Here is a 23,374-nt window from a genome sequence, read left to right as displayed (position 1 = left end):
CATTTTCTTCTTGATTGAAGAAAAATCATGCTCTAGGGTCAGCTTCGCAGAGAGAGAGATGAGAGAAAGTGAGAAGAGAGAGAGACTAATGGGAGTAAGGGAGTGAGAAAGGAAAGAAGACGCGAAAAGAGAGGAAGGAGGAGGTCGCCAGCGTTGATGGTGGCTGACGGAGGTGCCGCTGTGCGGCAGTGATGAAGGCAGGAAGAATGGAAGGGAAAAAGAACGAAGGAAAAAGAAAAGGCAGAGAAATTCGAAACAGGATTGGGGGAGGTTACAAAAACGGTGTCGTTTTTGTCTCCAAGGACTTATATGTCCTGTTACGAAATGCTCCATGCCACCTGGCCTTCGTTACGGCCACCTCAGTGCCACCTCTGCCAGCTCATCCTTTTCCGTCCAATGCAAACGGCTGAATTCAACGGAAGGATATAAATGTCTACGTTTTTCAGGGGTCAGGGACTTGAATGTATTTTCCATTCCTTGAGGACAAAAATGTCCGCAAAAAAAAAAGTCAGGGACGAAAATATCCTTTACTCTATAATTTTTTTGTTAAAAAGCATAAAAATTTTAAACATAGCATGTTTTATTGATCTTGTTTTTATTCTTTTATCATGTTTACAACAAGAGATATCTACATCTTGTCTTATATCATCTGTTTATATTCTCACTATTCCATCAAAGAGTTTCATTTAGTAAGTGGAGAGAAACTCTTCCATTTTCAAATTTCAATAATTATTGAGACTTCAAAGTAATTTTTTAATTCAATAATTACTCATATTTCTGATTTTGGGTGGTGGATATATATGGGCACTAAGAAATTTGAATTAGGGTTTATATAGTTAAAAAATTTGAGGCTTTTGTCAAATTGTGCGAGATTATGTTAAATTGATAACATTATTAGCTTACATATATTATCGTTGTCTTTTTCCTTTTCTCTTTAAGCTGTCTTCAATTTAGAAAGAAAATCTTACGAGATCAAAACAAATTTCGTTAGCTTCAGTCACCTGATACATTTCAAATATGGATCTTCAATGAAACCTTCTATGGCTTTAAAGAGGATCTCACATTTTAAATTTTCAATAGTTCAAACACAGTAGTAAAAATTCTCAAAAAGTTCAAACACAGTAGTAAAAATTCTCAAAAAATTTATTATAACGTAGTAACGCAATTATCATCCCACATAATACAATCTAACAAGCAAGCGAATGTCAAAAATATAAGATTAACGACGGTGCACAACAGGCATGAGATGCGCAATTTCTGTTGAGAGCTTGAAGAAACTCCAAAGTCAGTTCATATCAAACTGCTACAGGATATTTTCCTAGTCAGCTACACTAAATGCAACTAATATGAATCATGAAGTCACCATCTACATATACTGCTTGAACACATACCTGCGATTAAAATGTAACTACACAATTTGGTCAAACTGGTGGAGCAAGAGCAATCTTTCTAGTACTGAAGAAAGTAGCAAAAGATTGCTAGCATTGTTACCAAAAACAGTTTATGTATAGCTTCAGCAATAAAATCATTTTGAAGAGCATTTTAAATGTAATTCTATATTAAAAGGGCTTCAGGGGTTGCTTTACAAAGAATCCACATTTACTTGCGAATTTGGCGAAAGACATGTGAAAAATGGATACTAACTTGCTAAATTTTTAATAAAAGGCTATCTCGCAATGCTAGGTAAATTTACAATAATTAAAATACATATTAGAAGGGAGGAAATGGATTGCACTCACCTCCTGAAGAACTCAGTAACATATCGTATCACGAACCACATTAATACAATCAGCAAAATATCTGGAAAAGTTTAGGAACATATACAAGCAGTACCACAACAGACAAGATTGCACATGAATTCAAGGAACTCAACTTTGCGCTTTTTGTCGAATAATGTTCTGAAATAACTTTTGGAAAGAAAAAAAATTATCTAAATTAAAATGATCCAAAATGGTAAAGTATCTCCAATATGGTTTCATTTATCTTTTCTTGGCATAAAAGACACACATTTCTCGCACATAAATATCTAGAAATGATTTGAGTTTTAGATCAGTTGAAAAAAGAAAAAGAAAAAATGTAAATGAGGTAAAAGCCATGTAGAAGAGACTGCAATAGAGGATACTAAAAGTACAGCGTTCCCACCAATCCAACATATAAAGGCCAAAAGTAACATTGTAGAGGAAGATCTTACGCTGAATCCAATTCATTTCTCCCATGGCTGCAAAAAGAATAATAGTAATTTTGTTCAGAATGTACTCAACAGCAATAAAACTTATTTCGAAATACTTTTCAGCATATATCATGCTCACCAGAGCAAAGAAGTGCCTCACTGAGTCCAACTTAATATGCCCAACAAGGTTTTCAAGGGCGAGCTCCTACACAACCACGAGAGAGTGTTGCAAGAACGTAAAAACGTAGCTAAGAACGGAAGTTTCTACTAGAATGTACAATATTTTATTATACAAATACATACATGCGCAAATTAGTGACATTAACACAATTATACTTGTATTGACAATGGATAATGTCATAATTCACAAATTAGATGAGTTTGGTTGCGTGATTTTAACAAATAGATGGCATGCAATCATCAAACGAGCAAACAAATCAACCAGATCAACAACAAATGGGTACGGATAGCAGTGGACCATATTGGAAAATATGAAATTTGCAGGTAAAATATTAGAGCTTTCATGAATGCATATGTTAAGACAGCAAAATTGAAATCAAAGAAGAAAACCAGAGAGCATATGAATCAAGACAGAGGCACTTGAGAGAGAGGGGAATGGATATTGAAGTGAATACCTTTGGCCTATGGATCCAGATAGAAATGGAGGGGAAGAGAGAAGAGAGACAAGACATCCTACGAAGACAAACTATGTATCAAGTAATGAATCGATGAAAATAACAAAATTATTATTATCAAGCCTTCAAACCTGGGGCTACCAACATCACTTTTCACTTAGCCGGATCAAAATTACAAAAATAACCATGTCTTAATTTTCTTATTACTAATGAATCTGCCTCCATAAATCATGTTGAATTGTTATTCAATTCAATCAACTCGGAATGCCACATTTCTTTTTTGAGTAAAGTATCGTTTTTGTTCCTAACGTTTGGGGTAAGTCTTATTTGTGTTCCTAACGTTTAAATCGTCCTATTTGTATCCCTAACGTTTATAAAAGTGATTCAATGTTATCCTACTATTAATAGAATTTACCCCAAACGTTAGGGATAAAAACGATACTTTACTCTTCTTTTTTTTTTGGTCAATGTCATGGGCTAGGCCTGTCCAACCCACAATACAAAGAAATAGCTGGGCACATAGAAAAAAGAAAAATGGGAGACGGCAAAACAAAGCTGTTTCAAGTTAATTACCAAAAAACTAATTACCAAAGCTTCCACTTCAAACTCCTGCGCTGCCTCCGAGACTGCTGCATATATCCTTCATGCTTCCCAACAGTTCTAAGCTAATATATAATAAGCCTTTAGCTTGGGCCATTCTATTCTTATTAGTAAAAACAAAAACTTCCTTTTTTGGTAGACAAAGGGACCAAAGGCCCAACAAGTAATTACCACATACAACTACCACGAGTGTTGGGCCAAGTTAATCATAAGAAGATTCTTAGACTCATTCCTGTTCCTTCTAAAGCCCTTGCTGAAGCCCAAATATGTACCCATACCACTTCATTCCAAAATTATTGACCAAAAATTAAGAAATGTATTTTTTTAGCTAGATTGAAACATCCAATGTATAACCTAATATTATAGTGGTAAAAAAAAAAAAACTAATACTATAACCATGGTTAGAGACTTGTACTAAACTACTAAACTACTAATGACATATCTGGTGCTTCCGAAATGACCACCCAACCCATGTTTTAGAGCGGTTGAATTCAGTTGTGGATGTGAACTTTGTACGTGAATATGTAGTGTGAGTGAGTGTTGTAATATAAAAAGAAAAAAATAGTTCTAATACTATGACTAGTACCCAAAAGAAAAACAAAACCAAATGTATATGTAGTTATGTACCAAAAGAAATAAAGCTTCTCTACCAAAATAAATAAATAAATAAAAGTATAAAAACAGAATAACAATGATTACATGCATAGATCCAAATTTCATGTTATATATTCAATGGCGAAAGTATGCTATGTACGTCAAAATCTTATCTTTATTTTTAAACAAATATGTGTACTTACAAGCCTATTAAACATATATATAGTAAGTAAATTTCATATAAGAATATTACCATCGTAGTAGAGCTTACTGAAAAGAGCTTACTGAAAAGAATAATGCATCGATAACTAAAGTTCATATACTACCACAAAAATAGGATTTAGCAACCAAATTTTAACTACGAACATTAAATCATGATAAAAATAAATGAACGTATCTTCTATTTATTATGTCATAGTAGCTAAAATCTAACTTTTTGTCACAAATAATATTTTTCGTAATTGTACTTCTTGCTTAATTAACGTGTCATAGCTATCCTGTCTTAAATAAATTAATTTTTTAAACAAATTTATTAATGTATAGTATCATTTTTTTAAATATTCTGACATTAACATATATTTATGAAATTAAATCTAAAAATATAAAACAATGAATTTAGATAAAATAAAAAATTATAAAAATAAAGATAATATTCTAATATTTGAGTTAATTATAAAGATAAAATTTATTTAGCTAAAATAATATAATTTTTTTTGGTGACTACTAAAATAATATAATTTGAATAGATAATAAAAATTTCAATAATTTTTAAGTATAACAAAAAAATTTAGTTTTTTTTTTAAAATAAATTATTTTATCATTTTTTAAAATTAAAAAAATGAGGATAAATAAAAAAATTTAGTTTTTATTTACATGGTTTAGTACTCACTATATATTTTTGTGAGTACTGTACTCTTATTATATGCATAATTATCTTTTTAAAAATTATTTTGTGAAATTATGAATTAAATTTTTTATTTATATTATTATTTAATTGGTATATTTCATTAATTAATTATTTTATAATAATTTTTCGTTATACAAAAATTAATACTAATTAATTTATGAGTCACTTATATAAAAGTTTGTAATTTTATTAAGTAACAAAGAAATTGATTTGTAAAATTTCTTATAACAATTTTATGTGATAATTAGTTTGTCTAATGTAATAAAATTTTAGTAACTAATTTAGTAATTAAAATTTATTAAACATTAAATTTTTTAGGTAAAAATATTTACAAAACCGACTTAATATATAACTCTTACTATTGTTTCGTGCAAAATAGGAAAATGATTAAATAATAGTGTATTGTTTGAATCATCACCCACATGAAGTGAGGAATTTTGAGGGTCGTATATTTATTAAAATGGTTTTTGCGTTATTTAGTATTATTACAAAAATTAAAGATAAAAATATACAGACTTAAAATTTAAATTTAAATTTTTAATCGTATTTGACTATTAAATTATGAATTAAATTTTTTATTTATACTATTATTTAATTGGTATATTCCATTAATTAATTATTTTATAATTATTTTTAGTTATAAAAAAATTAATACTAATTAATTTATGAGTCACTTATATAAAAATTTGCAATTTTATTAAGTAACAAAGAAATTGATTTGTAAAATTTCGTATAACAATTTTATGTGATAATTAATTTGTCTAATATAATTAAATTTTAGTAACTAATTTAGTAATTAAAATTTATTAAACATTAAATTCTTCAAGTAAAAATATTTGTAAAACTTACTTAATTTATAACTCTTATTGTATTGTTTTGTGTATAATAAGTAAAAAATTAAATGATAGTGCATTGTTTGAATCATCAACTATCAATTGCATGAAATGAAAGATTGTGAGAGTCATATATTTATTAAAGTAGTTTTTTGGTTATTTATTGTTATTATAATAAAAATTAAGGATAAAAATATTACAGATTCAAAATTTAAATTTAAATTTAAATTTTTAATCATATTTGACCATTAAAAAAAGAAATAAATAACTATTGTATTAAAAATAAAATACTTTAAAATATATTTAGTAGATAATAAACAGTAAGATAGAAAGAAATATTCTTAAGATTAAAGAAAGTTAAAAAACGATCTAAACAACAATGACGAATTTTTAAGATTTAAAATTTTAATGTACGAGATAGTTTTTGGCGGAAAGTTAAAGTAATCACAGACAAATTCCAATATAACTTCTCATCATTCATGTAGCACTCTCTTTAACCATACTATATGAACCATATCATATGATAGGGTATTCTCTAAACTCAAAATACCGATTTTTTCTTTCTTAATTTTGATGTTATTTGTTGGTTTTTTTAAGCAGATTTTTTCGTGAAGCAAAAACGTAATAATTCAGGAGAGGTCCTTCTAGTAGAACTACGATAACCACAGAATATCAATAACAATAAAGAATTTGCAGAAGGTTTGAACGAAATAAGTCTACCTACCAGAAAAGATTATAATGACCTTTTAATGGTGAATGTCAAAGGTATATGAAATTTCAATTTTTTCATGTGATTTATTTCTTTTATTCAATTTTGTATTCAGTTGTAGACACTTTTACAGGAGAAATCACAACTGGCGAAAGGATATTGGTACGATTTTTGGGTGTAATGGCCCGTAGAGCAACACTGTAAATTGAAAAGGTCTTTGGTCTTGAAAATGTAGGACGCGTGATAAATTTAGAGAAGCTGGTTGAAACTTTAGAGAAAAAAGTATGGATATGAAGAAACTAAAATTCAGTTGGTCGTTGTTGTTATTATTATTATTATTATTCTTATTATTCTTATTCTTATTCTTGTTATTATTGTTATTATTATTATTGTTATTATTATTATTATACTTGAATCCTTATTAGTATTTTTTTTATGAAAAATGTTAGATATTATATATTTACAAAGTTTGATTTTTGTTATTAATGTTATATATATAAATATAATTTTAATTTAATAAAATTGTTCAATTAGAGCAAATTAGTACAAATTAGTCACAGATTGTATGTAAAAAACAGAATGAGTTAGCCACGAAAATAGTGTGATTAAATAACCCAACGTTAGGCACAAAAATTCTGACTGAAAAACTCGGCCTGCACAAATTAGCTACGGATGAAGTGTGGTAAAATTATACTTTTCGATTTGATTATTCTTATTTAGCCACGCCATTATACGTGAACAATGATATACAAATTGTGGCTCTTTGAAGGTCTTCACGATGTTTAAAACTGTGGCTAATAACGCTAAAATCGTGGCAAATTGAAAATGCAATTCCCCAATTAGTCACAAATATTCTTTTATGATTGCTACAGTTATCTTAGAGTTTAGCTATGATTTTTTTTGTGGCTAAACCCCTTATTTCTTGTAGTTATAATCACCAATCCGACACAAATTGCAATCCTGAAATAAATCCAAACATGTACAATCCAAGCCAGGTACTGACCTATAATCAATAAACGATAACATTTACCAATAATGCAATCAAGTGGGATTGTACAAGACTCAGTGAATACTATATACACTATATTATTATTATTATTATTATTATTTATTAAGCAAACTTTTGCATAGGCACAAAAATAAAATAAGGAAAAAATATATCCAAAGAAACACTGCAAGACACTTATATAGATACATATCATTTTTACACATTAGTAGACAAAATTCATCCTATTAATTTGACCAAAGTCTTGAGTGAACTCATTCCTTTTCTCTCTTATTGCTTTTAAAATTGAACATGAGCTGCTAGTATCAAATTTTAGCTCTCAATCTAGAAGTATTTAATTTCTTCTATAAAAACATAAGATCCAAGTCACGTGAGTTAGCTTAAAGGCTCAAAACAGGCATCATAACCAAAAGAAGAAGAAAGACAACATGATGAAAAGTGAAATTTTTGCTTTTATTTTCAGAGTTGGAGGGCCATAGTGATTGTGAAAAATTCAAGGTTTTGAGAACCGGACCGATCATCAAACCGCTCTAATCACTGATTTATTGGTCCAACCGGTTCAATCATGGTTCAATTGGAAAAATGGTTTTAAAATAAAATAATAAATAAATTATAAATAAACATTCTAAAATATAATTATAGTCTAATATAAATCTTAAAATATCTTACAAATTTAAAACACTACAGCAAGATTTTCAAATTTATCGACATTTCAGGATTTCAGGATTCATATACAAGACAACAAGACTAAAATCCTGTAATCATTCTCATACACAGGTGCATGGCAATTAAAGTAACAATAGCTGATAAACTCGACTTATATGAGTTACGACACATCAACTAGGTTGAAACAGCAGCATGATTTAGTATGTGAACATTATAAAGATAATGAAGAAGTTATGCATAACCAATTAATCTCAATTGGAAAATGCTCCAAATCCTTTAGTAAATAAACAGGCAAGCAACTCTACCACAGTCAACAAGAAGTAAAAAAGAGGAGAGAACAGAGAGATAATCAACATATATCACACATTCATATGTACAATAATTGAAAGTAGAGGCGGGTACTATAGAAACAAATTGGAGGCTTGCTGATAAACATAAATGAAATATAAATCAACAATTAATTGAATTTAGATGATAAACATAACAACTACCTAAGTGAAAAACTAATTTAGATTCATATCATGAAATAGGAACAAATTATTAAAAATAAAACAAATACTTAAAAATGAGGCCAATAAAACCATTCCTAAACATGAAGCGGTGAAATAAACAAGTATGCAGCAGGACACAACACAAGTTATCAACAGGCACAAAACCTCACAATCAAAGCACAATTAAATCACAAAACAGTGAAACATAACACAGCAAAACCAGCAGAACATCACTAATAATGATCAATAATCAGAAGACATTCAATAATCAATTATCCAATAATCAGCGAAATCAAAACAAGAACACAGCAGAACCAGAGCTCATCAGTAATCAAATAATCATTCAAAAAAATTTAACACAACACATTCAAATAATTAGTAATCAAATAATCATTGAACAGGGCATTAAAAAAACGCAGAAGAAGTGGGCAGTGAACTGACCTTCGAAGTCTAATTATTTGAAGAAGAGAGCAGGGGTTGGAGACTTCTACACAGGACGAAGAGAGAAGCCCTGCGTGCGACGGACGGCGGCAGTGGCTCCACGAACAGACGGCAGCAGTGTCTCGACGGACAGATGAACGGCGACTGAGGCTAGGGTTTTTAACTTTTTTCTTTGGTTTATATTTCAGATTTAATATATTTCATTATTAATATATTACAATTTAAATACACAATATTGAATTTAAAATTTTGAATTTAAAATTCTAAAATAAATCTTAAATCATCTTAAATTCTAGTAAAATCCGTAAAGATCCAGAGCTGCAGCACCTCCCCCTCCTCATCTATGGCCGCCAGGCGTCTTCTCCCGCGTGCGCATTCCTCTGCGACGATCTCCTCCTTCGACGACGCGCACTTCCCCTAAGCACATCCCGCGCCTCCTCCATCGATGGACTCCTCCCCGTCCCTGGTCTCCTCCCTCGCGCCACGCACAACCGCCCCCTTCTTCCGCGCCTACCACTGTCTCCTCCCCCACGTCGCATTCTTTCTGTCCCTGATAGTTCTGACTTGCAAAATTCTAAAAAAAATTTGTTGAATTTATTCATGAAGATATGTTATCCCTTTTTTTCGCTTAATAAAAAGTTCTATTTTTTTAAATTTATGTATAATATTGGATTTTTTTCTTTTTTTTTTAAATGTATTTGTGATTATAATATTTTTTTTGCACTCATATGTTTGATTTGGGAGTTGTGATGTTAACCTAATTTGGATGTGTCAATACTTAATTTTGGATATGTTTATGTTGTTCATTATGTTCTTATGTACATATATAAGTTTTTTTAAATGAATTTTGGATGTGTTGATAAAATATTAAGAGTGCATTCTTATAATTTTGGATGTGTATTTGAGTTTAATTTTTTTCTGTGTTCAATATGTAATTTAGAACTACAATAACAATAATTTAGATCTGTTAATACATAATTTTGAATGTGTTTATGTTATTTATTTAATTTTAGATGTGTTTTTGACATATGTTTTGAATAAAAAAAATAATTGAAGTAAGTTTAATTGATTTTGAAAAATTCACTGATTTTTAAAAAATTAGTACACGAAAAGTTGTTACAAATTTTATGGTTTGGTTTGCAAAAAATTAATGTATTGCAAGTGATTACAAATTTTACGGTGATAATTATTTAAAAAAAAAGGAAAAGTATATGGAACCAAAATGTGACCAGACAAAAAGTAAACAAAACCGTTTAATTAAAATCACTTTTTGAATAATATGTTTGAAAACCGCTCCTGAGATCACGGAACACAAACCAAAACCCGATTTTTCATGAAATCCAAACACATTTTGGCTGATTTTTAGCTGATATGCTTTTGATTCCCTAGTTGTTCTCTTAAAAAAATAAAAGTAGTTCCTTAAAAATAAGAAATATGATTAATTAAAAAATTAAAATAATAAAATATTAAATTTAAAAACTGAATAAAGACTGAATTTTATTATACAAGTAACATTTTTCTTTTTAGATTGGTTTCAAATTTATGTTTTCATTGTCAGTTTTCGATTAAAGCCAGTTTGACCGACCAATTTCAGTCCGATTTCAGTCCGATTTTCAGAACCATAAAAAAATCACATGCATATGTGCAGATAGAATTGCTGATGAAGCAAAGCAAAGTTAAAAACTAGAGAGGCATGCATTCTCCTGAGAAAAGCAAGCTATGTTTATTATGTGCATTCATCTGATTCTATCCTATTATGTTGGGACTCAGAAATAAACTCTGATTTCAAATTAATTGCTTCGTGCATCGACCACACTTGCGCATGGCAGTATAATTGTACTTTCCTGTGACTAAATTATTTAACTAGTATAAATCAGTAGCCTAATTGATTCGAATATTGGTTTAGTTCTGTCAACTATGCATGATAGGGTCTTATTATGTCTCTTTCTATCTTCTTTTATGTGGTCACAAATTTCAATACATACATGTTAATAATTTATGCTATTCTCTTCAATTCCCTTTTAATTTCTTCCTCCCTTTATAATCATGCATCCAAAGAACTTACACGGGAATGGACCTGATGGTGGCGGAAATCGACCAGTTAAAAAATTTAATAAATAAAATGCGTTGCAAGTACAGTTTTTAACCAATTAAGATCCGCCTTCTCAATTTAAAAGGGGTTATCACAAAAATTAAAATTTAAAATACTGAGAGTATGAGTCACAGGTCATCTTTCAACGAGTTGCAGAAAAGAATGCTAATTTATTAATTAAAAATTTTTCAGAAGGTTTGAATTGGATAATGAGTAATTAAAATAATTGTAAATTAAAGCAATAAAACTAAGAATTATTATTAATATAAAAAGCCTTGACTGAGGAGTTAATTAATCGGAAGTTCTATCTTTGTTGGAATCTTCTCAAGTGTAATGTAAAGCGGTTGTTGTTTTCACTTAGTTAACCCTTACTGAGTAAAGGAAAGTCAAGTGATGGACTGATTCTTATCCGCAGATCCTAGTCCTTTCCCTTGGGAAGGTCTAGCATTAGTAGATATAAAATTAGCCAACAAAGTTCAAATTAACTAAGCACTTGAGCATTCCAAATCAAGTGTCACCTCTTAATCAACTCCCATGTTAAGTAGAGAATCTACTCCATTGACATGGAATTAATATTCATAAAAATATAAGAAGACATAATAAATAGAATAAGATAAAATAAAATAGAGATTTAAAATTAATTAAAAGTAAAAGTAACTCTATATATTAATAAATTCAAAATGCAACATACTTAATTAAATAAGTAACTATTAATAAATTCAAAATGCAACATACTTATTTGAATAGGGTCAATGAGCAATGAATAAAAGTAAGGGAATAAGGAAACAAACTAAAGTAATGTCTTCACAGAGGTAATGATTCTTCAGCATCCAAAAATTCAAAGCGAAAGCATAAACTACTAATGTAAAGCTAATCTAGATTCAGATCTGAAACTGAAAGTAATCCTAATATCGATGTATCTGAATGTGTGTGGATGCGTGTTGAGTTTCTGCATGTTCCCTAACTTTAGTCTGTGTTTTTGGGCCAAAAACTGGGTAAGAATGTGGCCCGAAATCGCCCCAGCGTATTCTGTTATTTTTGCAGATCGCGCAGGTCACGCGTACGCGTCGTCCATGCGTTCGCGTCATTCAACGATTTTCCTTGTCACGCGTTCGCGTCGTCCACGCGTTTGCGTCATTCGTGCAGACTTCAATCCACGCGTTTGTGCCAGGCACGCGTTTGCGTCGCTGCGATTTCTTCTTTTCGCGCGCTCGCGTTAGCCATGCGCTCGCGTCATTGTTCGCTGGTCATCTCCTTGGTTTCTTGTGTTCCTTCCATTTTTGCAAGCTTCCTCTCCATTCTCTAAGCCATTCCTGCACTATGAAGCCTGAAACACTTAACACACGGAACACGGTATCGAATGGGATAAAAGAGAGTTAAAATGTATAATTAAAAGATCTCTAGGAAGTAAGTTTTCAACCATGGAACAATTTTGGGAAGGAATTGTAATATCATGCTAATCATATGAATAAGTGGGTAAAGACTTGATAAAACCACTCAATTAAACACAATATAAATCATAAAATAATGGTTTATCAACCTCCCCACACTTAAACATTAGCATGTCCTCATGCTTAGCTTAAGGAGATAAAATAAATGAGTAGGGAAATGTAAAACTCATGCAATGCAATTCAACCTATATATATGAATGCAACTATATGATTCTTGTCTACTTGGTTAAAATAAATAAGCTCTTCAAGACAAACATAAATTGAATTTTACTAATTCAATTTATATAGTAAAAACAGGTAACATTGTAAGAAGACAGCTCATGAAAGCAGGGAACATAGAATCGAGCACTGAACCCTCACTGATGGTGTATATGCACTCTAGTCTCTCAAGTGTATAGGGTAATCACTCTACTCTTCTCTAATCATGCTTTCTAAACTTTGTTTTTTACCTAATCAATTTAATGTACCAATGCAACATCATGAGGTCTTTTTCAAGGTTGTAATGGGGCTAAGGTAAGGGTAAGGGTATACATATGGCTAAGTGAGCTATAAATTGAATCTTTGACTAACCTAAGCTCTTATCTAGCATACATACACTCCATATAACTCTAGAATCATGCCTAGCTACCCATAATTTTCACTTTTGCATTATATACTCATGTATTAACTTTTTCTTAAATTTTTATCACATATGCATTGATCTTTGAACTTAACTTAACTTAGAATTGGAGTAATTTTGTCCCCTTATTTATTTACTTAATTACTACTATATATATATATATATACACACATTTTTTTACTAGGAAAATAAATATAGCTTATCAATGCACATGAATTTTTATTTTTTATTTTTTTTTGTAGTTTCACATAAGTAGGTACCCAAATTCCCATTATTTTATCATGACACATTCCCTTATTAACCCATGTTCCCACAATTTTCCCATGCTTAATTAACATACAATTTCTATCTTAAGCTAACCAAAGATTCAATTGGGATATTTAATTGTTTTTTCGCTTAAGGCTAGTAATGTGGTAAAATATAGAACAAATGGGATTAAAAGGCTCAAAGTGGCTAACAAAGGTAATTGAAGGGTAGGCTTATTTGGGATAAGTGAGCTAAACAATTAATGGCCTCAATCATATGCATGCATATAAATACATTAAACATTGGACATATAGGATAGAACAAAATAAAGATTACAAACATAAAGAAGTAAACACACAAGAATAAAATATTTATGGTTAAAAAATGTAACCATGTAATTAGGCTCAAAATCTCACGATTTGTGTGTTCTTAGCTTTTTTAAACTATGTTCCAATTACAACTTCAAACAAATTTAACACAAAAGATTTATTTTAGATTAGTGAAATTTTTCAAAAATAGGGTCTTAAAAAGAAACTTATTATTTTTCAATCAAGTAGAACATGCATGCAATTAACCTATTATTATGCAATTTATCCTATTCTACAAAAGAAAAATTAACTAAATATCCTATTTTATTGGTGTTTAAAGAAGAAAAAATTACCTCCGGAAGTCAGGTACTGACCGACCTTTCCACACTTAAGGCTTTGCATCGTCCTCGGTGCCATCTGTCAGGAACAGAAGGGGGATGGTAGCAATATCTCCATCATCGGGACCGTCGTGGCTCCCTGTGCTTGTAAATGAAGTGGAGTCCGGGGTGTCTGGGTCATCTCTAGGTGGTTGGTTACCAACAAGTAGCTCCTTGAGAAATGTAAATCTGCGCTTGTTACGGCGATCTCTTTGCTTTCCTTTTCGGTCAAGCCGGTCTAGCCTCTCAAGTATCTGATTGAGCAGTTGGTTTATTGAAGGTGCTTGTGGTGTGGAAGAAGAAGGAATATCTTCTGCTGGTTCTGTGCTCCGGTTGATAGTTGCTGCTGGAGGTCTGATATACTTCCCGTTAGGGACGTATTGATCATCTCGTGGAATCATGGCTTTGGTATCCCCAGCTTTGTAGGAGACTCTGGCTGCGAAGACGAGATCTGAAACCAAGGCGGAGAAAGGTAAGTTGTCCGCAATCTGTACGTGTCCCATAGCATGCCGAATGTGTCTTGGTAAATTGAGGTGCTGGTCTGTAAGGATACACCAGAGTAAAACAGCCATGTCTGCAGTGAAGGAGGACTCGTGAGTGCTTGGAAAGACGTAATGGGACATGATTTGTGCCCATACTCGAGCTTCCAAAGTAAGTGCTGAAGCTGAGATGCCCTTAGGTCGAGATCGATGGTATCCGTAGATCCATCTGCTGCCAGGTTGTGCGATAATTTTGAGAACGGCGTCCTAGTCAAATTGGTATGTCTGGCGCTTGAGTGAGGCTTCTTGGAATGCATCCAATCCTTCTGGAGCAGGGGGAAGATCTAAAGCTCGTTGAATGGCTTCTTCTGTTATAGGGACTTGCTTCTGACGGACATAGACAGACTGCATGGTTGGCATGTAAAAATTTGAGTAGAACTCTACTACCCATGATAGATTAACCTGCCATGGCAGTCTCCGTAGGAATTTCCATTGTCTTCGCTCAATGCGGGGCTCAACAATGTCAACAATGTGGGTTGGGAGGATGAGAAGGTGCTCATTGTTATAGTTCCTTGCTGCCAGGATGGAAAACATCTGTTCACAGTAGCGGTTAGTGAACCGCACAGTGTCCTTTGCTGGGAAGGCTTTTTCTTTTTCATCGACCTTGATGATCCTCTTGATTCGTTTTGTTGAGGGTTTCACCGCTGTTGAAGATGGCTCTTCCACTAATGCTCGTTTTGTTCCTCTTCTTGCTGGTGGTTTGGGGATAGCTTTCTCTTTGCCTCTCTTGGTGGCCATCCTGAAAAAGGAAAGAGAAAGTAAATTGTAAAGCTAAGGGTTCGAGCAAGGGAGCGAATATGAAGGGTGATAATCAATGCACGGTAAAGAAGGATGTCGTTAACACATGGTCTAGACTACATGTGAAAAGTTTATCAAAGGTAATATAGCAGGTGCATGTGATGGCAATTAAATGCAAGATGTTTATTGGCATGCTGGCAAAGGCATGAGTAGCATAGATCAAGCATTCAATGTCCAAGTTAGATTACCAAGCCTTTCAAACTAATAATCTGTTTGTATTGACAATTATATTTAATTAATAAAATATAAAAGGGATTTTGTGAAAAACATGCATTAGAATAGTAGAATAGAGTAATATAAAAATAATGCACAATGCCATACGGGCTTTTTCACAAACACATAGCATGCATGGTAAATATGTTATTGAAAATATAAAGTAGAACATGCAAGCAATCCCTTATAAAAAGTAATATATAATTATCAAACAATTCCACAATAACTCACAAGCAAAAATTATAAAAGAAAATAATCACCTAGTTAAATTGCTAACACCAATTAAAGGAATAAAAAGAAAGAAAAGAAAATATAGATAATGAAAGTGAAAAGAAAAAGAAAACATAAATAAAAATAATAAAGAAAAAGTAAAAAGTAAAGAAAGAAAGAAAAGAACCTTGATAATGGATGTGAAAAATAAGGAAGAAGAAAGTAAAAAGTGAGAATGAGTAGAGAAGGAAGAAGGGGGAAGAAAGAAATAGTAAGGGAAAAGAAAAACTAGTATTTGGGGAAGAAAAGATAAGATATTTTGGCTGATGTGGATAATCTGTGCGCCACATGTGACGTGGACGCGCAAATCACGCGGTCGCGTGGTGTGTGATTTTTGTCAAGTGACGCGGACGCGTGGGTCACACGGTCGCGTGACTTGATTTATGCGAATGGCGCGAGGGCAGCCATGCGTTCGCGCAACTCTCTGTTTAAAACCCATTTTGCCAAATTTTAGGGTGACGCGATTGCGGGGTTGACGTGATAAAGCCCAGCTCCATCATAACTTGCTGCCATACACCTCTTTTATGTCGATTTTTAGGGGCACGCGGTCGCGTGGATGACGGGACGCATGGGAGGCTATTTTTCCAAAATGACGCGGCCGCGTGTGTCACGCGGTCGCGTGGGCATGTTTGTGCCTAAGGCACGCCTCCAGCCACGCTTTCGCGTGACTTTCTGTTCAATTTTCTTTTCTTTGGAACGCACATATGATGCGGATGCGTCAGCGACGCTTACGCGTCGCGTGCGTGCTTTTTTTTTTGTTATGTAGAATGCAAAATGAAGATACTGATGCAAATATTATGAATGACACTAATAAACATAAAGTAGAATAAAATAAAATAAATTAAAACTAAGACTGAAAAGGAACGATCATACCATGGTGGGTTGTCTCCCACCTAGCACTTTGCTTTTACGTCCTTAAGTTGGACGCTCGTTAGGCTCATTCTGCTTCTGTTGGTGGGTCTTCCAAGAGGAAAACCTCTAGCTCTTTGTTATTCTTCATCTTCTCACCATGATAAAGCTTCAGGCGATGTCCATTGACCTTTAAGAATTTGGAGCTAGAAGGATGACGCAGGTGGAAAACTCCGTATGGCTCTACCTTTTCTACTCTGTATGGACCTTCCCATCTTGATCTCAGTTTACCTGGCATAAGCCTCAGTCTGGAGTTATAAAGAAGAACTGACTCCCCTGGTCTGAATTCTCTCCTTTTTATGTGCTTGTCATGGACAGCCTTCATCTTTTCTTTGTATCTTCTGGAGTTGTCATATGCTTCTAGGTGAAGATTCTCCAATTCTGCTAGTTGTAGCTTTCTTTCAGCACCAGCTTTCTCAAGATTCATGTTGCACTCCCTCACAGCCCAGAAAGCCTTGTGTTCCACCTCTACTGGAAGGTGGCAAGCCTTTCTGTATACTAAGTAGAAGGGGCTCATCCCAATGGGTGTCTTGTAAGCTGTTCTATATGCCCAGAGTGCATCTTGTAGCCTGGCACTCCAGTCCCTCCTATGAGGTTTTACTATCTTCTTCAGAATACACTTTATCTCTCTGTTAGAGACTTCTGCTTGTCCATTGGTTTGGGGATGGTAAGCTGTTGCTACTTTGTGAATTATCCCATGCCTCTTCAGTAATCCTGTTAGTCTCCTATTACAAAAGTGAGTGCCTTGATCACTCATGATTGCTTGTGGGGATCCAAAACGGCAAATAATATGGTTTTTAACAAAGGAAACAACAGTGTTAGCATCATCAGTACGGGTAGGAATTGCTTCCACCCATTTAGAAACATAATCTACAGCTAACAGTATATAAAAGTAACCATTAGAATTTGGAAATGGACCCATGAAGTCAATGCCCCTGACGTTGGGATTTTTGCCAGTAAAGAAGTTCATAAAAATAGTCGCGTTGTAGATATAGTCTCTAAACCAACAGAAATCCCTTCGTACAAACGTTTTAGTTGTCACAAGTAACAAACCCCTTAAAAATTGTTAACCGAGTATTCAAACCTCGGGTTGTCTTCTCAAGGAACTGTAGGGAAGTATGTTCTTATTATTGGTTATGGAGGTTGTAAAATCGGGGTTGAGAGTGAAGAGTAGATAAATATTAAACCTGGATCGAGAGTCATTCTTACAAATTAAGAGAAGTCCTAAATCCTAATCCTAATCCTAAGAGAGAAAGGAGAGAACCTCTCTCAAACTAAATCTAAATCATGGAAAGTGAAAATTGGCGAGCTCCCCCTGAATGGATGCGTTCCCCCACTTTATAGCCTCCAATCTGTGCTTTCTGGGCCGAAAACTGGGTCAGAAACAGCCCAGAAATCACCCCCTGCATATTCTGGTACGTTCAGGTCGCGGACAAGTGACGCGGAGGCGTCGTCCACGCGGCCGCACGGATTGAAGTTCGCAGATGCGATGCGTCCACGTGGATCACATGTTCGCGTCACCTAGCGTCAGGGAGACTAAGGCATATTATATATGAAATTGAAGCCCCGGATGTTAGCTTTCCAACGCAATTGGAACCGCGTCGTTTGGACCTCTGTAGCTAAAGTTATAGCTGTTTGAGTGCGAAGAGGTCAGGCTGGACAGCTTAGCAGTTTCTCCAACTTCTTGTATTCCTTCCACTTTTGCATGCTTCCTTCCCATCCTCTGAGCCATTCCTGCCCTGTAATCTCTGAAAACACTTAACACACATATCAAGGCATCTAATGGTAATAAGAGAGGATTAATAATAAGCAAATATAAGATCAAAGAAGCATGTTTTCAATCATAGCACAAAATCAGGAAGGAAATATAAAACCATGCAAATATTATGAATAAGTGGGTAAAGAGTTGATAAAATCCACTCAATTGAGCACAAGATAAACCATAAAATAGTGGTTTATCAACCTCCCCACACTTAAACATTAGCATGTCCTCATGCTAAGCTCAAGAGAAGCTATAAAGATGAAGAGGAATGGTAGAATGCATGAAATGCAACCTATCTGTATGAATGCAACTACATGCAAAATGTTTCTACCTACTTGGTTAAAAATAAATAAGTTCTCCAAGACAAACATAAATCAGATTTCACTAATTCAAATTATACAATAAAGGACAAGTAAACTTTTAAGAAGATAGCTAATGAAAGCAAGGAACATAGAATCAAGCACTGAACCCTCACTGGTAGTGTATATCACTCTTACTCTAAGGTGTCTAGGGTCAATCACTCTACTCTTCTCTAGTCATGCTTTCTAAACCTTGTTTTTCATCTAACTAATCAACAATATTTAATATACCAATGCAAACATCATGAGGTCTTTTTCAAGGTTGTAATGGGGCTAAGGTACAGGTAAAGGTATATATATGGCTAAGTGAGCTTTATAAATTGAATCTTTAATTAACCTAAGCTCTCACCTAATATACATATACTCTATATACTTTTAAATTCATGCCTAGCTACCCATAATTCTCACTTTTGTATAATTCCCATACTCATGTACCAAATTTTTCTTTAATTTTTATCACATGTGCATTGATCTTTTATTAAACTTAATATTGGGGTAATTTGTCCCCTTATTTACTTATTTATTGAGTATTTTTGGATTTTTCTCTTTTTTTTTTCTTTTTTTTATAGAGAAACAAACAGAACTTATCAATGCACATGGATTTTCTATTATTTTTCTATTTTGGTTTTTCATGAGTAGGTTCTCAAATTCCTGATATTCAAATAAATTAGAAACATTATACTTTTCCTTTATTAACCCATGTTCTCACAGTTTCTCCACACTTAATTAACACACTATCTTAAGCTAACCAAAGATTCAATTAGGATAATTAATTTGTTTTCCGCTTAAGGCTAGTGATGTGGTAAGATATAGAACAAATGGGGATTTCAAGGCTCAAAGTGGCTGACAAGGGTGATTTAAAGGGTAGACTTATTTGAGATAAGTGAGCTAAAATCAAATAATGGCCTCAATCATATGCAAGCATGTAAATAAACTAAATATTGGACATATAGACTGAAACAAAGTAAAGATCACAATTATAGAATCCTCGGTGCATGCTGAGATGTGCAGGTGGACGGGCTGTTCCAACTGATGCTTTTCTTCAAGGATTGTGCTGATGTACTTGTTTGTCTCCCCATGTAAACGTCTTCCGGTTCCCTTCCGGGTGGCCATCCTGAAAGAAAAAGGGAAGAAGAGTAACCTAGAAATAGAGATAAGAAAATAAAAGTGGGTTAATACCAAATGATAAGGGTCTCATTTACATGGAAGCTTCAACATATAAGTGAGAAAACAATAGAAGCCATGGCATACCAGTGGTGCAAAATTGCAACAATGGAGAAGAGAGTGGAGAAAGAGAGATAATATAAATTCATGTCAATGCAAAAAGTAATACAGGTATAAAAGATTGGCATTGATTTAAATAATATTACCTAACCAGAATAAAACAAGTCATAAGCACCAAGATAATACCAGAAAAGATATAACAGTTGAATAAGAACATTTGAACACCAATAGAAAAATAAAAATATGCAATGAATGAAAGTATGCAAATAAATAAAATAAAATAAAATAAAAGATAAGAAGAATGAGAAGGGAAAGAAGGGAGGAAAAATTAGGATTGGGAGAGAAAAGATAAGATATTTGGCAAATTAGGATAAGCTGTGCGGCGCAAGCGACGCGGTCGCGTGGGGCACGCGGTCGCACGGCTTACGCTTAAACTGATTGACGTGGTCGCGTGACCCGTTTTATGCTACTGGTGCGAGGGCAGCCTCGCTCTCGCACAACTCTCTATTCAAAAATCATTAATTGCCAAATATTGGGTGACGCGATCGCATGGGACATGCGATCGCATGAGTGGGCTTTCAGAAGGATATGACATGGCCGCGTGGGGAACGCGGTCGTGTGAGATGGACTGCGCGTCCAGCGCCAGTCCAGCACCACTCTAGCACAACTTTCGGCTGTGCACCATTATTACATCGAAATCTTGGTCACGCGACCGCGTGGGGCACGCGGTCGCGTGGGAGACCATTATTCCCATATGACGCGGCCGTGTGGGACGATTTGTGCCATTGGCACGCCTCCAGCCACGCTCCAGCGTGACTCTCTGTTCGTTTTTATTTTCTTCCCTCTCCTTGCGACGCGGACGCGTCGCAGATGCGGTCGCGTCGCAGATGCGGTCGCGTCGCGTGGCTTTTTTTTTTTTTTACGCATGAAAAATGCAGAATGCAATGATTAATGTGAATGCTATGCATGATCCCAGGTTTAATAAAACAAAATAAAACTCAAAAACAAAACTAGATAAAATTAAAAGTGTAATAAGAAGGATCATACCATGGTGGGCTGTCTCCCACCTAGCACTTTTGGTTAAAGTCCTTAAGTTGGACATTGGAAGGGCTTCCTGTTATGGTGGCTTGTGTTTAAATTCATCCAGAAATCTCCACCAATGCTTGGAATGCCAATAGCCTCCGGGGTCCCATGCTAGGCATGTAAAGCTTCTGAGCAGCTTCAGACAAATTTTTAGGCTCCCGGGGTGACGAATGTCAGAATAGATTCCAGGATCCCAAGCTTTGCTATTAAATCCGCCTCCGTCTTGATCTATATGTTTCCATCCGGGTGGTTTAAAAAGTAAAATCTCACCATAGTGACCAAATGTTCTCCGTGATCCATGCAATTGAGCATGATACCAATCCGTGTACTTTGAGGTGAAGCGTGGAATCTTATTGAACCTTGTGCACCAGCTCTGAGTACGAGCCATTTTCCTCTTACTCTTAAAGCCGCAAAGAGCTCTAAGCTGGCCATCTGTTTCAAGTAAACCATATTCAAGTGAATAAGTAAAGTTAAAGGTTAAGGATTGTACCCACTTGAAGCTTGTATTAGGTGGTAATGGCCTTGGGATAGGTTTTTCCGATGGTTCTGTAAGTTCTTTTCCCTTGTGCTCTTCTATGAATTCCTCCACTTCCTTGCAAGGTTCTACAATTGTATCTGTACCCTGGTCAAAGTCTTCTATGTCTTCCTCATCACTTGAGTCATAGATTGGAGGTTGAGAGAAATCTACCTCCGCATCATCTTCATATTCACTTGGAAAAGATTCTTCGATCTCAGAGAATTCATTTGCGGATGCAAGTTTGTTACTAAGAGAAATTGACTTGTGACTATCATCATCAAGGGAATTTGTGTCCTGGGTTATTCCGTCTGATTCTTCATAAATAACTTGCCTTGGAGGTTGTACAATATCCTCCTTAGCATCAATTGTAGCGTCCCTGACGGAGTTCTCCTCAGTTCTGGATTCCCATGGAGGTTCAGCATCTCCTAGATCTTCAACCAACTCTTCTTCTTGAACAATGACAGCTTCTTGCCCCCTGCGTATTCTGGAACGTTCAGGTCGCGGATAAGTGACACGGAGGCGTCGTCCACATGGCCGCGCGGATTGAAGTTCGCAGATACGATGCGTCCGCGTGGATCACGCGTTCGCGTCGCCTAGCGTCAGGGCGATGGTGCACGAAATTGTGATCTCAGGCAACGGCGCCAAAAACTCTGTACGCACGTCTTAATAAATCGTTTTTCATTCACAACTTCGATACAACTAATCAGCAAGTGCACTGGGTCGTCCAAGTAATAAACCTTACGTGAGTAAGGGTCGATCCCACGGAGATTGTTGGTATGAAGCAAGCTATGGTCATCTTGTAAATCTCAGTCAGGCGGATAATAATTGATTATGGAGTTTTTGAAAATAAATAATAGATAGACAGAAAATAAAGATAGAAATACTTATGTATATCATTGGTGAGAATTTCAGATAGGCGTATAGAGATGCTTTCATCCCTCTGAACTTCTACTTTCCTGCTGTCTTCATCCAATCAGTCATACTCCTTTCCATGGTTGGCTTTATGTAAGGACATCACCATTGTCAATGGCTACTTTTCATCCTCTTTGGAAAATGGTCCGATGCGCTGTCACTGCATGGCTAATCATCTGGAGGCATCACCATGGTCAATGGCTGCATCCTATCCTCTTGTGAAAATGGTCCAAATGCTCTGTCACAGCACGGCTAATCATCTGAGGTTCTCGATCATACTGGAATAGGATTCACCCTCCTTTTGCGTCTGTCACTACGCCCAGCACTCGCGAGTTTGAAGTTCGTCACAGTCATTCAATCCCAGAATCCTACTCGGAATACCACAGACAAGGTTTAGACTTTCTGGATTCTCATGAATGCCGCCATCAATCTAGCTTATACCACGAAGATTCTGATTAAGAGATCCAAGAGATAATCATTCAATCGAAGGTAGAAAGGAAGTGGTTGTCAGGCACGCGTTCATAGGGAATGATGATGATTGTCACGTTCATCACATTCATGTTGAAGTGAGAATGAATATCTTAGAAGCGGAATAAGTTTAATTGAATAGAGAAACAGTAGTACTTTGCATTAATTCATGAGG

At 34.5% G+C, this 23,374-nt stretch overlaps 1 long non-coding RNA gene across 3 annotated transcripts; it reads right to left on the bottom strand.

The window, feature by feature from the left end:
* On the bottom strand, positions 1,123 to 3,397 carry LOC107628283. 3 transcript variants are annotated; one of them, XR_002357316.1, is made up of 6 exons: positions 3,379 to 3,397; positions 2,806 to 2,863; positions 2,310 to 2,375; positions 2,123 to 2,218; positions 1,740 to 1,800; positions 1,123 to 1,391 (listed from the first exon to the last, which is right to left on the bottom strand). It is a non-coding gene; the product is annotated as an uncharacterized LOC107628283 (long non-coding RNA). The 3 variants fall into 3 exon arrangements; XR_002357315.1 differs by lacking the exon at positions 3,379 to 3,397 and adding an exon at positions 2,937 to 2,967; XR_001617681.2 differs by lacking the exon at positions 3,379 to 3,397 and having other exon boundaries at positions 2,806 to 2,939.

Source organism: Arachis ipaensis, chromosome B02, assembly GCF_000816755.2.
Source record: "Arachis ipaensis cultivar K30076 chromosome B02, Araip1.1, whole genome shotgun sequence".
In the NCBI taxonomy this organism is placed as follows: domain Eukaryota; kingdom Viridiplantae; phylum Streptophyta; class Magnoliopsida; order Fabales; family Fabaceae; genus Arachis; species Arachis ipaensis.
This window is presented reverse-complemented; position numbering and strand designations above follow the sequence as displayed.